The sequence below is a fragment of the Acanthaster planci genome, linkage group LG05 (assembly GCF_054643075.1).
Source record: "Acanthaster planci isolate LZ-2023a linkage group LG05, COTS_SCS, whole genome shotgun sequence".
Classification (NCBI taxonomy): domain Eukaryota; kingdom Metazoa; phylum Echinodermata; class Asteroidea; order Valvatida; family Acanthasteridae; genus Acanthaster; species Acanthaster planci.
This window is the reverse complement of record NC_141781.1, coordinates 20,819,045-20,834,739: the sequence shown is the minus strand read 5'-3', so window position 1 is coordinate 20,834,739 and position 15,695 is coordinate 20,819,045. Positions and strand designations below refer to the sequence as shown.

General features: G+C 44.9%; 1 protein-coding gene across 3 annotated transcripts in view; it reads right to left on the bottom strand.

Annotated features, from left to right (window-relative positions):
* Positions 1-15,695, bottom strand: part of LOC110984148 (gonadotropin-releasing hormone receptor-like) — a 62,402-nt gene that overhangs the window by 21,006 nt on the left and 25,701 nt on the right. The window contains exon 2 of one of the 3 annotated variants that reach the window (XM_022243985.2): positions 2,347-2,540. The exons of the other annotated variants lie outside the window; for them this stretch is intronic. The gene's annotated coding sequence lies outside the window, so the exon portion shown is untranslated. The remainder of the gene's footprint in view (positions 1-2,346; positions 2,541-15,695) is intronic. 3 annotated transcript variants of the gene reach the window in all.

The window sequence follows — 15,695 nt, the reverse complement described above, 5'->3', positions numbered from 1 at the left end:
CGTGTCAGAATCCTACACATTTATCTAATTTACAGTAAATTCCACACGAAAGATAGGGTATTTAAATGTAGTGTGTAATTCCGTATGCCTTTGAATATTACTGACAACTGCAGCGGCAGTCCACAAAGTAAGCAACGACGCGTTGCATCAGTTGGCAATACACCTGTGCACGGATGCTGAAGTATGTTACAGCAGAGTGCGTCGTTCTGCTATGTTATCATCTCGCTGGCAGTTACCCTTCGAAGCTGATCCCTGAAGTGAAGGGGATGACGATAGGATCGACTCCGTTTGTGACCTTGGGAACTTTTGTGAAATTTTTCAAGAGAGTGAACACAAACGCAACTTTGTGACATCTGATCAAATATTTGCGCTGTCGACTGGCAGAAGTTGAACACATTCCAACTCGAGCAAAATTTTGAGGCAAATATTTCATGGCGTCCCATTCGCTTCGCTTTCATATTCGCTCGTAAGTAAATGTCGGCCTTTCAACTCTCGCAAAATTTGCAGGGGTGAATTTCTGATCGCGTTCGTATGGGCTTCCACACTAGGTACGAACAAGCCTTTATGCAAATACAGAAGGGAAGATCTGACCCCTGGCCCAGCGAACTTACTCAGTGCGCGGAAGTGAGAATACGGCAGTGGCGGACCTTGCCCCGACATACTGGTGTTTTGACCTTATATGCGCCAAAGGGATGCGCAATTCGAGTACCAAATTGGCTCATTCTGGTCACTGGAACAGTGTCAAGCAATCTCTCAACTGGCAGTATGGCTTTGAGGGCAGGAGATAAATTAACATCTCAGCAGGTGGTATCTAAATTCTTTTGTTTGCAACATTTTGCCAGGGCTGATACATATTGCAGACTTACTGAAGCTTGGCACCCACCATTTTTTTTGCATGGCTTACGGGCACTATTATCAGTCACCAGACCAGACTACTCGAGGAGTGCGGAAAGAGCAGTCCACGTACTCTATATTTTATCTATCACCTTGGTTTCTCATTCACCTGACGCACCAATGAATGCAGCCGGCGTTGCCGATCACAGCGCAGTATGCACACAAATTATTGGTGCACTAGCACCTCGCCTATCCAGTTCGCAAGTGTGACGTCACATCGGTTTAAACCACGCCCACTGCACATGCACTGCACATAGAGTTACATGCATTAGTCGCCGTTTACATGGAACCGGAAATTAGCAAGCAACTTCAGCGATCGTCCCATGGGAGCCTTCAAATCGTGGCGCGTCCACGTTTGTGACGAATCACTTACGAACCGGATAGACCATTGTAATCTCAGCGACCTGTGTGGTCCAATAACTTAGATTACGGCCCTCCAGCGCAAGAGGAAAACATTTGTCGTCCAGTGTCATCACCATGGCTGCTGATGCAGCTCGATCATCGTATTATGAAACCCTATAGATAACCGTGGATTCAAAAGCCCGTTACGACCAGACTCTGCAACTGATCCAGATCGTGGAGTGACGATCCGTCACTTTTACCATCGATTTCTTATCCTGATATCGTACACTTTCCTGTGTACTCGCCGAGTCCATACACACCGAAGGACCAGCGAAGTTACAATGGTCTAACGGCCAACCAGTTTGTTTCCGGATGGGTCCGTGTTATGTTTCCACAGTCATTTAACCCTAACCCTCCTCAATCCTTCACCTGTTGGAGGACCATAGAGCTACAAACCCTGAGGAGTGTTAGGGTTAATGATCTGCACGTTGTTTCATCAAAGGTACGGGTTTGTTTAATTTTATCACCGGATCGTTTTACGCCTAACAAACATGACAAATAAAATGGGCTGCAACTGCAATTTCTGGGGGACATGGTCATAATGGTGGATTTTTTCTTGGCCCCTTGGCCTTACCCCCAGAACCGTGGGGTCCAGCGTCCGCTCCGCTCCCACGAACTCCAAAGTAAATGAACCTTTTTCGGTATAGACTCTACATGACTTTTAACATGACACGAATTCTATTCTAGTTGTGTGCCCATAGAAATGCTGCTCCATTTCCCCTAAAATTTCTATGTATGGTAGCTACATGTCTTCGTATTTTATACCAAGAAAAAAAAACGGGCCCAAACCATGCTGTTTTCAAAAAAAGGGGGCCAAATATTTCCCGATCAGCGTCCGAAAGTCATGCAGCTCACATGTGTATTTGCGAAGACGAGCCGCAACGAAATAGCTGCAACCGATACACTGGAGATGGAAATGGGCTGCAGCCGGTTTTCCGTACGTGTGTTTGTAGTTCCATAGTGTGTTTGTAGTTCCATAGTGGGTTTGTAGCTCTATGGTAATTCTCAGCCATGCTGCAGACGAGCCGAGTACCGGCGGGGTGCTCTTACCTGATTGGTCTGGAGCGGCTTTGGTTTCCTAACTGTTCGCTTTCTCCCCTTCTTGACGGTGACGTAATAACTGCTGCGGCATTCCAGCATGATTAGTCCTCGGGAATTTGCTGAATACTCAAGATACGTGTGCGCCGTCCCCCACATATGCGAAGTGCAAGCGTGGTATGGTACCGGTTAAGGTTTCGACCTTCCTGTTTGATTCAACGGGGATTACAATAAATATTCACGATCTATTCCACGGTGGTCGAGTCCAGCATTGGTTTATCAGTGCTTTTTCGTGCAAGCCCGTGTCTCTTCGTTGGCATGAAAATGATGAATGTTGAATGTCCACGCTGAGTGCATGCACTGCATGCAAACGATCTCCCGTTATCATTTCGCTGACAGCATGCCACTGCCAATCCTATCCTCTAAAAATCATGGTCACCACTTGACCCTGAGGAGAAGCTCCCTAGGTCTGTGCTGTCACAGTGACTGAGTACACGTGGCGCTTTGCCATGAAGAGAAAATTGTAATATATACGCCAATTCCCAAACATTCATTTTGTTAGGCTACACCCTGATCTTTTCGAAGGGGGGGGGCATGTTCATGGGATGATTCTGAAGAAATGTTCAGCGGATACCGAGACTGAAAGACAAACACTTCTATGTAACAAAATTAGAACGTAGAAACTACAAAATAGAGCCCTAGTTTTCATAGGACAGACTCCAATACAAGTATCGGCCAGCCACAAGTTTACTTGCACCCCTTGAAAGTGAGCCATGAATATTATTACACCCAAACGATGAACGCCCAGGTGCGCAAAGCGCGACATCCCGCGAGCGTAGAGTAATCAGCCAGAGAGATGGTCACAGACACTGTTTCAGCACACTGAGTAAGACTGGGAAATTTTGGGAGGGCCTCTGCCCTCTAGAACGGCTGATGTTGGATGGACAGGGGAGTTATACGCTATTGTACATACATGTAGACATCTTTTAAAAAACATGAAGTCAAAGTCAGCACTGACCAAGGAAATATACGAAAAATGTCTTGTTGCATATGGACAAGTATTCATTCAACTGTAGAATACATATTGAACAAGACTACAAATATACACCACAGGTTTTTGTTTCGGATGAGAAGAAAATTGTACATGTCAGTGTACTTTTTAACTGTAAATTACTGAATGAGACTGCAAATAGTCCCACAGACTTTTTCAGATGAAATCCATTGTACCTGTATCCTAAATAAACAAACGCAGATGTACGCAGCCTTAAACATCATGGACTGTATCTGAATTACATGTAGGCCTATTTGCAGCTAAAATGTACCCGCACATATTATGGACCGTATGCAGCTATTCAAGTGGTTATTTTAGCTGATAATGTGTGTATTGGCAGCCAGTCAAACGGGAAAACTGACACATACACATACTGGTCGATGCGCAACACACAGCTGTGATTTTGTCAATTGACACTACACTGCTATCTTTTGCCATGACATAGTCTATGGGGATGCATAATGCATGTATAATAATGTATAATGCATGCCCCAATTTCACAAGTCGGCCTGCAAATCTGAGCATCCTCAAAAAGTTTATTGAGTGCAGTTTTTGGATATAATAATAAAAATTGAAAATACCTAGATGCATGAAGATGACGAATTCTGAGAAACAACTCACTAAAATATTTATGAAACTTTTGATCATTTTATTGCAGATTTGGGTTGGTCTCCCACGCTTTTAGCTTTACTCCCGCCGGTTGAAACCACAGAAAAACCTAGACAGTTTCTAAATCCATCCTACTAACGCTATTAGGTCTTTTTATATTTCCTGGCATTCCGGTGGATTCAGGAAGCATTGGGTACAGTGTAGTTGTTTTAATGTGACTTTCTTTGCAATTTGACAAAAGCCTTCGGTGAAGTGGCATGTGGGCAAGGAGTCAAATGGGCGAAGTGGTAAATGGTGAAGTGGCAGATTGGCAAAGTGATTGTCATGGTTATGGGCAAAGTGGCATATGATATGGTCAAAGTAACTGGTTAAACTTGGAAAGGTTTAATTGTAAAGACATGCCATATCCTGCCATCACGTAGCTCACACAGCGCTTTGGTTCAGGCCTAGGAATGACAACAAATTTTAAATGTTAGACATAAGGGCCTGTGTACTTAACGTTAGGCTTTTTCTGTCATGATACATATAGACTGTTTAGACCGGTCAACCTGACAAAGTGTTAACGTTAGAATTATTTCGTGCAAGAGATCTAAGGTGCTGGCGGTATATGGAACCCTCTCCCTGAGATAAAAAAACACAACAGAGGCACGCACCTGATATAAAATGGTCCGAACATATGCGGATGTAGGGCAAGTTCCTTTCGGGATGTTCCTTGATATGTTGGAAGGCCATTTTGTCTGTCGTCTTTGAGACAGTTCTCGGGTTGCCTCACCTTCCCTTTTCAACACAGCGGCGCAAAAGTTCACCATGCTGGGCCTATAGCTAGTACAACACAAGCTGTACGGTAAGCGCAAACAAAAAACTTCACTGGACTGGACAGCAAGAACGAACGTCGCGTATTGTTTATGCCCAACAGCTGATCGTAAGATGTAATTCAAGATGGCCGAATAACGAACCAGTGATGTCATTGTCAACAGGCCTATAAGCGGGCTCACTAGCAAGAGTATGAGCCCCGAGCTGGACCACGAGAGGGCACATTTTTCTTGGCAAATGAGGCTCCTTTGGTCGGAACTGAACTTCGCTGGTTCACGAACGACTTTGAAATGCACGTGTTCCGGTCGCATCGTTACCAACACAATGAAGACTCCCAACTAAAAATGGCTCTTTTCAACCAATGAGGGAGTGCTTCTTCTTGAAGCAGATACGGTAATAATTACTGCAATAAATTCAGTTAGCTGTCGTATCTAAGACGGCTAAGAGAGACAGTCGGCTAAAACCCGACTGCTTAAGCCCAGCCATTCTAAGATAAGTAAATAAAGGGGATAAACTGGAAAAACTGCCAACATTTCGGGGATAGGCGCAGCGAGTGTCACGTCCATAATCAACAATCGTCCCTCGGGAACTCAATGACATCTTTGGGTAGGGACGACGGCTACTATCGACGACACTATACCAAATGCAATTCACCGGCCAACACTACCAAAATCCGCCATCGACTGCACTCTGATGAAATGCATGATAGCAGTCAGGGGCTGCACGTGCTGCGTCTGCGCAGAAGTGCCTTCGTAAGTCGACACACGGTTTGCATATGTGGCGGGTTATCTGGGAATTAATGTTTCAATATTTGGATAAGTTTGACACGTGGCCTTGAGAGTGTCTGCACTAAAGTCTCGGGCTGTCTTGTCAGAGCAGTTTGTTCACGTTCATCTTGCCGACAATATCAAGTCTGGCTACTGGCTGCGTAACCTAAACCTATGCGAAAAATGGCCCCCAGTTGCTTTGGGGACGGTGAACATTTTATCACAAAACTGTGCAGATTAAGCTATCCTTTATCTCCGCTGATTTCATGAATTCAGCACCGTGGAGTAATGGATACGCACGTCAGCAACTGGCAAAATTAAACATGCAGTAATCCGGCAGCTGGTGGATGGCAAGCCGCGTAGTCTGATATCCTGGCGATTGATAGGCTCTGCCCAAGCCGAGAATGACCCTGCATGGTCGCTGGTATGATATGCATGGACCACTGGAGTGAAGACTCACTTCAGGAGACACCGTTACAAATTCCCTCTTTGGGTACAAGATTAGCATTTCGTCAACGCGTACCTCCAACCTCCCAGGGCGCATGCTCAAAAGCGAAAAAGAAATATATAGCAATTTAATGCCTTGTTGATAAAGAAAACAATTTTTCTTTATCAAAACATATACCTAAATGCAATACACTTTTGATGCCGCAGCTTTCAAAACACCCCCACTGAACTTAACACGAATACTTAAAAAAAAAGACATACTCGACGTCGAAGAACTGATGTATTAGGTCAAGTAAGTGACAGCATATTATAGCTTTCACGCCCGGCGTCACGATCGCTGCTGTAATAGGTTCGAGGGCCATACACCACGAGGTGCCCTATCCTTGTTAGCAGATTGCATGGTATGATGGTTAAGATTGATGGCTGGCCACGTGGAGCTTGCCACGCTGTCACCTTCGTGACGGATCACGCTCATTAGCCAATCAATGAGCAGGCAGTGATAACGACACGTTTACACGGGGGCGCGCCTGCGAGAAGCCCCCAAAGAAATAGACCGATTCTCCTTCGTATCAATAATGTTCGAACCGCCGTCGACTGAAAAAAGGAGAACCGTATCACGTTGATCCTGGGATACCTCCTTGTGTTCGTACGTATTGAGCGCACACGTCCAAATTGTGAAAACGTGGAAAACAATTAGTTTTACAAAGAAAACTTGAGCAATCAGTTCGAATTGTCATGAACGTTGGGCAAGATCTGAAGACAAGTTATTTCTACACGCAAGAAACAAGCGGCACTACTAGAAAGTCAACAAAAACGTTTCGGCAAATTTCGACAAAGCATTGCGATAACAGGAGGAATTTCCAACCCTTTTAGGGGGTCGTGTGATCGTGGCTGGTACTGGTCCTAAAGATCTCTCCATTAATTCAGGATTTATTGGTCTGGGAACCAAACATCACTGAGACGAGCATGGACGTAATGATCGATAGAATGCACTTTCGCAAATCGGTGGCTTCCCCCCCCCCCGACGCATAAATTCACCAATGCATGCCAACTGCATTCTTACCCTGAGCCACTGGAAGCCACAAAAAGCACAGTCTTCGAATGCACCCGCCGCTACTTATATAAGTGAGGCCTGCGCAGCAAAATTACCATGCTCTAAGTGTGATGCTAATAATTATCGTATGATGCAATACAGAAGGCAAACTTATATGTGAGGCTTGCTCGAGCCTTCTGCTTGCAAAGTTTAGTGACGCTGACTAGACTCAATTATAAGTTTGCCTATACGATAATATATTAGCATCACAGTTCTTGCAGGCTATTTTGCTGCACGGGCCTCACTCATAAGTAGCGGTGGGTAGTCGGATCGGGTCTCGTATGTACACAAAGTTTCATTATCGGTTTGTTTTCTCTTTAAATGCGGGTCTGGTGCCAACGCGACCGAAGTTGGCCGAAACTGTGGCAAAGCCAGGGCCCAAGCGTGAGAAATTGCAAAACCCATCGTGTGGCGTTCCCAGACGACTCCCAGACTCAAGCCAATACGAGGCTATGCACATCCACTGAACATTACGGAAATTATTCCATTCTTATTCATCAGTGCGCTTACCGCTTTTACGTGGTTTTTAGAAATTCACGTTTAGAATTTTATTTTCAGAATTCAGTAGTAATTTACAATACGAGTTTTATTTTACGACAGCCCACAAAAACTTTGCCTCAAGGTTGGTTGTGACAGGGAAAAAAATAAGTCAAACGATACAAGCACAGAAAGGTTAGTATGGCGCTGTTAACACGGGCCTGTGTAGCCAGCGTATGGCGCTGGTAATTAATTAATACAGCTCTCTCATAATAAAGTTATGACTCTGCCTTTTATGCACGTACTAATTCGCAGCATCTGGTGCCAGAGATCACGACGAACGGCAGAAGCAGGCAGGAGAGCATAATGTATTGGCTACCAGCAAAAAAATGCTAACAGAATTAGAAATTTGTGCAATATTATGTACCGTATTCAATACAATATTATGACGACGGAAGTTTGGCCACTGAAATCACACCAACACCGCTAATAAGCGCGATCTGCGTGCGTCTTGACGCGCCTCATGTACAGGCGAATTCATTGGCTTGTCGGTTGCCTCGCTTGAATTTAATGACTCCAAATTTACAACGGGGGCACCTCTTTGTCCTAAGAGCGTGACAGTGAATACAGGGTGAATATACTTGCTCGGCGAATTCGCTTTGGCCATCGTACGCTCATTATACCGCTTAAGCGGTGGGGCTCCTGACATCTTTTTTAATCCAAACCAGTTCTCCTGCTGGCCGTGCGAAGTTGTCTTGCCCCCTTGGTTAGATAACCAGGATTTTCGGGGGGGGGGAGTTTTCCCCTTGCCGCCCCTCCCCTTGGCTACGTTACTGCCGAGTCGTTGTTTTTGGTACCCTACAGTCGCTATTGATAGCCGTCAGCTGTAGGACCATCACCTCTCATCCCCCACCATCTACACCGCCACACAAGGGCTGCGATTCGTGTCAGGACACTGGGGAGCTTTCAAGCCCACCGCCGTGTGTAATCTGGCGGGTCGGCCCTTCTGAACATGCTGCGTTGATCTAATTTCCCCTAACATCATTCTGCATTCCAGATGTGGCCCCGGTGAATAGACTGAGGCTGATGTACATGTACACCCATGTGGTTGTGTGTAAAGGGTTTGTCAACGATACGCGCTCATCAAGTCCCGGTCTTGTTATTAGTCGAATTAGTGATCAGGCTTTACTGTACTCCTACGCCGTTTCCATAGTGGAAATCAAATAGGTGCCACCGGTAGTCTCTGCGTGAAATGCAAAGCACTTGGCACAGGGCCATCGATAGGCCTACTCGTAAACTCATGCCTGTTTTCCCACCATGGTGGATAGAATTTTCAGCTGTCATCGATCACCACAACGGTTTACGGTATCGAGAGAAATCACCTTAACCATCGATTGTCTTGGGAATGCCAAGAGCGTCAAGTCCTATACATTCTTCAGGCGAATTCGAACACGAGGCCAGTTCGACGTCACGAGAAATGGCAGCAAAATTTCGCTGCAGTTGAAAAGATTTCGGCACAGTGGCATCGCGAACACTTGATCGAACGTCACATCTTGGCGTTGCTGTTACCTTTGTCTGTTTAATTTAAAGCATGAACCGACTTTTAGAGGTATCTTGGTTCTTCATTTGTTTTACTCCGATTTGCCTGTCAAAATAATTTCTCAATCCAAAATAACAGACTTTGTGTAATAGTTTCAAGTGGCTTCAATTCCGTGCTGTGTTTCGTCGCTATACGATTCAATCAGATATGCGATGTTAGCCAAACTGACTCACGTTTCGGATTTATCCATAATCGAATCAGTGCTTTCTTTACTCTCTTTTGTCTTTTCAATTTACCGAAGTCTTGGGGAAAGAAACACACAATAAACTTCTCCAAACTAGATAAGCGTCAGGATTTTTCGGTCTATCAGGGCCTGGCTTTTTGCGGTGGGACAAAAGCTAAAAACATCGTTATTAACAATTCCTGCAGTAAAAGCCAATTTGGGGGACAGTTTTGTTTCAGATGTTGCTCCGTAACTCTCCCTTAAAGGCAGTGTACAGGATTTGAAAGATATCAAAAACGCGACCGTCGAATCTATCTCGAAATATCTTACTGTAAAGTAAGTACATGATAGTGTCAGACAATCAGTAAAATCTTACCGCCAGAAATGCTGTCATTTTCGAGAAAAGAGAAACTTTATGCTTTTTCCAAAGATCGTTCGTCCGGACGAACGATCTTTGAAAAGTACAATTCGCTCAACACACTCTCTTTATTTAGTAAAAACGGGTAAAATGTACTACAAAATCAACACAGGTTGTACCAAAAGCAGCCTTTGAACAACTTATTAAACGACTTCGGAAAATTTTTCACAAACTTTTTGCAAAGAAATGTTTATATTTCATTAAAATAAAACAGTTGCATACATACGTCCTTTTGCCGGAAAATTTTTTTTCAGTGATCATGCTTCCCGGCAAAAGGGCATAAACGCTTATGTCCTTTTTTCCAGGCACGCAACGGTACACTACCTTTAAGCCAAGGGAAACCTTCCCGTCTCTAGTCGCATAATCCTTCTCATCCCTGCCAAAGTCCAAGAAAAATGGACGATGACCCGCCCAGGGAGGCAAACAAACAAAAACCAAATTCGTCTCGGCACAATGCGACATAATCGTCAAGACGATTCCTGGAGAGGTCCATTATAATGTTGAAGGAATAACAGAGTCATCAGGTTTACTTTTACACCTTTTTTTACGACAAGCGACTGAAATCTTGCCTTTGGTTTTCTAAGTTCGGTCTAAATTCTCATTGTTTGCGCGTCGATCCTCTTGAATCAAAACGAGACGAGCCGCTGTTTTGTAATTGGAGGTATACGAACGATAATAACACAGGCATGTTACAAAATAATGACCTTACTGTGTTAATAGTCCCGTTTGGGGTCTGCATAAAAAAGATCTTTTTCCGTCTGTTGGAAATGCACAAAGCGTTTTTGGCAGGGTAATTTGAAAGCGGTAATCTTCCTTGCAGTGACCCTTAAAATTGCACGACGAGAAATAAGCGTGTGGAGAGCTTCACAGGGCCGGACGAAAGCCGATAGCCCGACGCCGCCGCGCTGCGTTCACGCCACGCAGTGTCCGTTTACGGATTGGGTGTCAGCACAAAATCGCCTGTCGGCTCCAGTATACTCGGGAGCGCGTAACAGTATGCAACCTTCCTGTCGTGGATAGTTTTGTGTCAACCTGGATTACCAGCGTCAGGTCCACAATCTCCCTTTTGGAATGAAATATAAAGTCAAGTCTGTCAACATGTGACATAAAAGCACTTGCTGAGCTGTGCACAGTAGGTCAGACAAGTCCTCTAGCTAGATCCTTTCTTTACATCACAAGAACCAACATGTGGGTGGCTATCGTCATTTTTTTTTATTTTAAGATCACTGTTAAGGTCACATTCGGTATTATCGAATTGTGAACTATTTTCCTCTTGAATGCGAGATCACAGTTTGGGCACTTGGGAAAAAAGGAGTTATAGCGCTCTTGTGGTTTAAAGATTTAGTTTATATATATATATATAGTTTATATAGATATAAAGACGCAGTTTTGGAAATTTCTGCCAGTAATTTGATTGTAATTGGGCAAAGTGCACGCAAGCGTAGACGACACGCGCGTGCGGTTGGTATACTTTGGTTGGCTCACTGCGCGACGAGATCCTAGACTATGCGTCTTCTTGAAATACACCGGTACAGCATTCACTGAGCTGAAACTTCATCAGGTTTATTCTTTAGGCACCCTTCTTTAGAGTTGGAGCTTTATTTTGTTGCCTCGAAGGAACATAATGCACCCATGACAAGCAATGGACTGTAGCCTATTACGCATGAAGCTCTATGGGCACAAACAGTACTACCAACCCGAAACCAGTGGGATTATCCGCGTGAGGATAGGAAGTGTGTCCAACCACCTTGGAAACATTAACGAAAGGGTTCCAGTAACTGCAGTCTATGCGAGGCGCCAAAATATCGACCAAGTGGTTTCGTATGATAGGCACACTACACACCCCCCCCCATCCAAAGCGATACATATATTTTTCGATTTCAATACGTGTGTTTCACAAGAATCAGTGGATCCCATGCGCTTTTGGAAAGGGTCGACAAATTTCACGCGGTGTGAAGGCCAACGCGATGAAAACTCTTGGAGGCGCACCACTGTGAATCGCCTGTATTCCTCCCGTGTTGATTCTACACTGTTCGAATCCTCCAAAGCGCACTGAGGTCGCCTATCTACATTACGTTGTTTGATCCCCTCCATAGCCGCATTAGTCTGTCGCGTTTTATGGACACGCTCCGCAACTTGCGCATGCGGACTCCACGTGCACTGAAAGTGCGCATGAGGAAGGGCGCCCCCTGTACTGTGGAAAAGGTACTCGTACCCAAGTGTTTTAACACCAACTGCATTTTAGCTCCAATTCGACTCAATCTAAACGTTGCACGTTTCCCAATGGCCGATTGCACTTTGTAATGGTTTTTTCTTTTACCACTCGGGTTATATGGGCGCCGCTGTGGAACTCCACAATCAATTTATAATCTGAACCTATGCACATTACGTGCGCGGCACACACGCGATTTAGGCTACGTTTTGGACCCACACGAGGGATTGTCATGTAAGTCCCCATCCGCGGAACATTCCCCCGTGATAAACGACCGTGAATAGATCATCCTGCAGGGATGCAAGCCTGGCGCTTGATCACAAACTATCATTAGAATCGGTTATTAGTCGAAGACAGTATGGAGGTATGCCGGCAGCGCCATGCATGTATGTCTTCCGTCCCAGTTTTTAATAACGACTGAACATGATGGTGTTTGCTCGAACTCTACCATTATTCATTCTTTGCTGGTATGTATGAGCTTTTTTCCTGCATTAGGCCTATATTCGATAAATGGAAGGTATGATTAATGTACTATAATAATAGTCCAAGCTCACACCAATTTAATAGGGGGGTGAAGTTCGAGATACTTTGTGCGTCGGTACAGGCAATAAATGAGAATTTAAGTTCAGTGCGTCTGTGAACGTATTTTACATTGTCTTGAATTGTTAAAAAGGGGGAATCTTTGATATTCCGGACATTTTTAGTGCAACGAGTTATGCAGCTTAAGCACGTCTTTCCTTCCCCGTAAAATCCCGACCCCTTGGGACCACGACTTGACGACAAATCAAATGCTGGGCCTAGTTTGTTTTCACACGGATCACGATCTCGATCGGCGATCCCAACGCTGGTTCGCTCCGTCCATTAGGCGGGCTCTGCTGTCGGTGAACTATAGTGACGGATCACTGATCGAGATCTGTGTGAAAAAAACTGACCCAAAGTTTTCAGAGAACACGACTAACTGGGACCTTCACTACGCACATGCGTACATCGTGTACCACAGTGATGCGGGTTTATAACGCGCAGGTTAACGCGCAGCTCAACAGCGTTTGAGTTTATACGCACGACATCGAGCGGGTGCGTTCGGGCGTATTTCCAGCTCGAGTCTCCCGATGCCCCCTGCAGTTTTGGCAGGCAGACAACGCGATTCTGCAATGATGCCCGTTTTGTTCAGGAAGCAGAATCACTCTGTTTCATGCCAATGACAACACCTCTGGTGGCATTTCTGGGCTGGACACAATGTAAGCGCAGCACGCAGCCGCCGAGGGATGACAATCGTGGGCACGCGGCGGCGCACGTAACCACACACCGACAGCTGTGTCTGTCAGAAGTGTCTTACCCCGTACAAGGTGTAACAGGCCTGTGTGTGGCAGGTGTGTAGCTCTCACAGAGGAACTGGATTTTCTTCTATTAATAAATTAAAACCAGAAGAATACGAAGAGGGTCTGAACTGTTGACGGTGTGATAGCCGCACAGACAGACCATACGGACCGACCATAACCGTCAGATAGATCATCTTTGTCTTGATATCAATTAATATGGATTACTGTATCAAAGTGTCATGGATGCATGGCATATCCTCCCCCCAAAATGCCTATGGTATGTCGCGAGCGAGGTTTTTCAAAGAGAGGAAAAAAATTCTCAGAAAACTGCATAACTTCAAGTTCTCAAACATTGCACGGCAAATAATGTCGGCCCCCTTTTAATTTTACACACCGAGCTGTGCTCTGCTTGTTATCGCCAAAACAATATACAGTCGAACCTGGTTAATAGGAGTACCGTTTATACAAGATTCTGCTTATAATAAGGACATTTTTAGATCCCATTCCTATGATTTTCATTGTTTTCATTCCTGATAATACAGTGTTCCAGTTATAACAAGGTACAATTTGCCTAGTCCGAGGACCTCTTAATAACGAGGTGCGACTGTATCGGTAGCTGGATTCTGCGTGGACTGAAAGCATCATTTGCCAGGCCGACGCCAACCAACGTGCTCCAGCGTCAAGCCGTGCTTTTACAAATTGCTTGTTTAATATTGCAGATGAGGAGGGCCTCTCTAATATGAGGTGCGCCAATAACTCGATACAGGGCACAGGCAAGGCATCAAAATGTAACGTGATCGCATCCTTAAAATACAGAAAGACATGTTGCATCGTCGTGTCTGCCAATATCTGAGAAATGAAAGTGACACGGCAGCTGCCGAGGTTGAAGTGGTTAAAAACTGGCATTTCCGGACGTTTACGTGAATCAAAAGCGAGCGGCATTGTGTACGAAGTGGAAAAAATCTACCAACCATTTCTTCTGGCGGACGTTGGCCAAAAAAAGAAAAGAGAAGATTTTAGACACTCTAGGGATGATGCCAAAAGGAAGCTCGTCTTCAGGAACATGCTGTTCCAATGCAGATCACTAGCAGAGCTTGCCAGAACGACCTTAAAACGGTTAATTGTGCTGTCCACGCGGACGTGGTCGGCATTTGTAAAGGAATACACAGCAAAAGCCAAACACATGGGTGTCGCCTGTGGTTGGTAAAATAGCTGTGTCGCACTTGGGGCTGATGACAAGATGTGTTTGGCTTAACCTTTTCAAGGGATTCTTAGGGGATGATCAGTAGGTCTTCTCCAGGTAAAATGGGTGAAGGTGATGAAAATATTTATAACATTTATAATTTAAACGGACAGCTAATGCGAAAAAGCTCTCTGTCGGTAAAAAAAAGTGGCAAGAATCTAACCATCTATGGGAAGGAACTTAACTTTGAGCGTATAAACGTATTTTGACGAGCAATGGGCAAATGAAGTACTTAAGAGACAATGCTGTGGGTGTTTGAAACTGAAATTCATGTGGCAAAAAGCGGCGGCTGTTGCACACTGACGTTATCAGATTGTTTTAACCTCTGCTTTTTACCTGGCGTTAGAACAGGTGCAATACAGTTGCTTCGTTTTAGCGGCGTCAATCAATAATCGTATTTCATTGATTGTCAAGTATCTTCCGCAACTGTTTTGCAAAATGTATCTCGAATTATATCACTCATTTTTATGAGTTCAGACGTCAGGACAGGCCGCGAAAGCCTTGAGGCAGGCCCAATTATGGTGCACGGCAGTGGTCGCCATTATTCACAGTTATCGTGGACAATTTCCTTTTGCAGGTCTGACATATCGGGGACGACGTCAACACTCTCCCGCATCGAGGAGCGGCAATCAGAAGTCGAAGCAGAACATTACACGTAGGACTTATAATAAAACCCGAACTGCACGCGCCGTGCACGTCCAACGCGGAGAGCAAAGTAGTGCGACGATTGCCGAGACAGCATGCAGCGCGGAGGAAGATGGAATCTGCACGATAGAATCTTGAACTCTTTTTCTCATGCTGGGTAATTTATGATGAGTTACTGTCCCCCCTCAATTAGCTCCGGATAACCCCGCCCACCGAAATGCCCCAAAGCTTTATTTCACAGACCGAGTGAAGGTTGTATGGACCTAGGCTGTTCCAATTCACACACCCGTCTTTTAACCCTGCATCGTGCCGACCTCCCGTTTTAAGGCCCACACAACCTATTTGAAATGCAGTACAGTTCACACGTATAAACAGAGGCAGTGTGACATAAAAATGTGGCATGTGAAAGGGGAACTGAACACAGCTCACAATAATGGCTAAAGCATGAAGCTTATAACAACACAAACACCTTCACCGCACTCTTATCCTCAAATAGAGATTAAA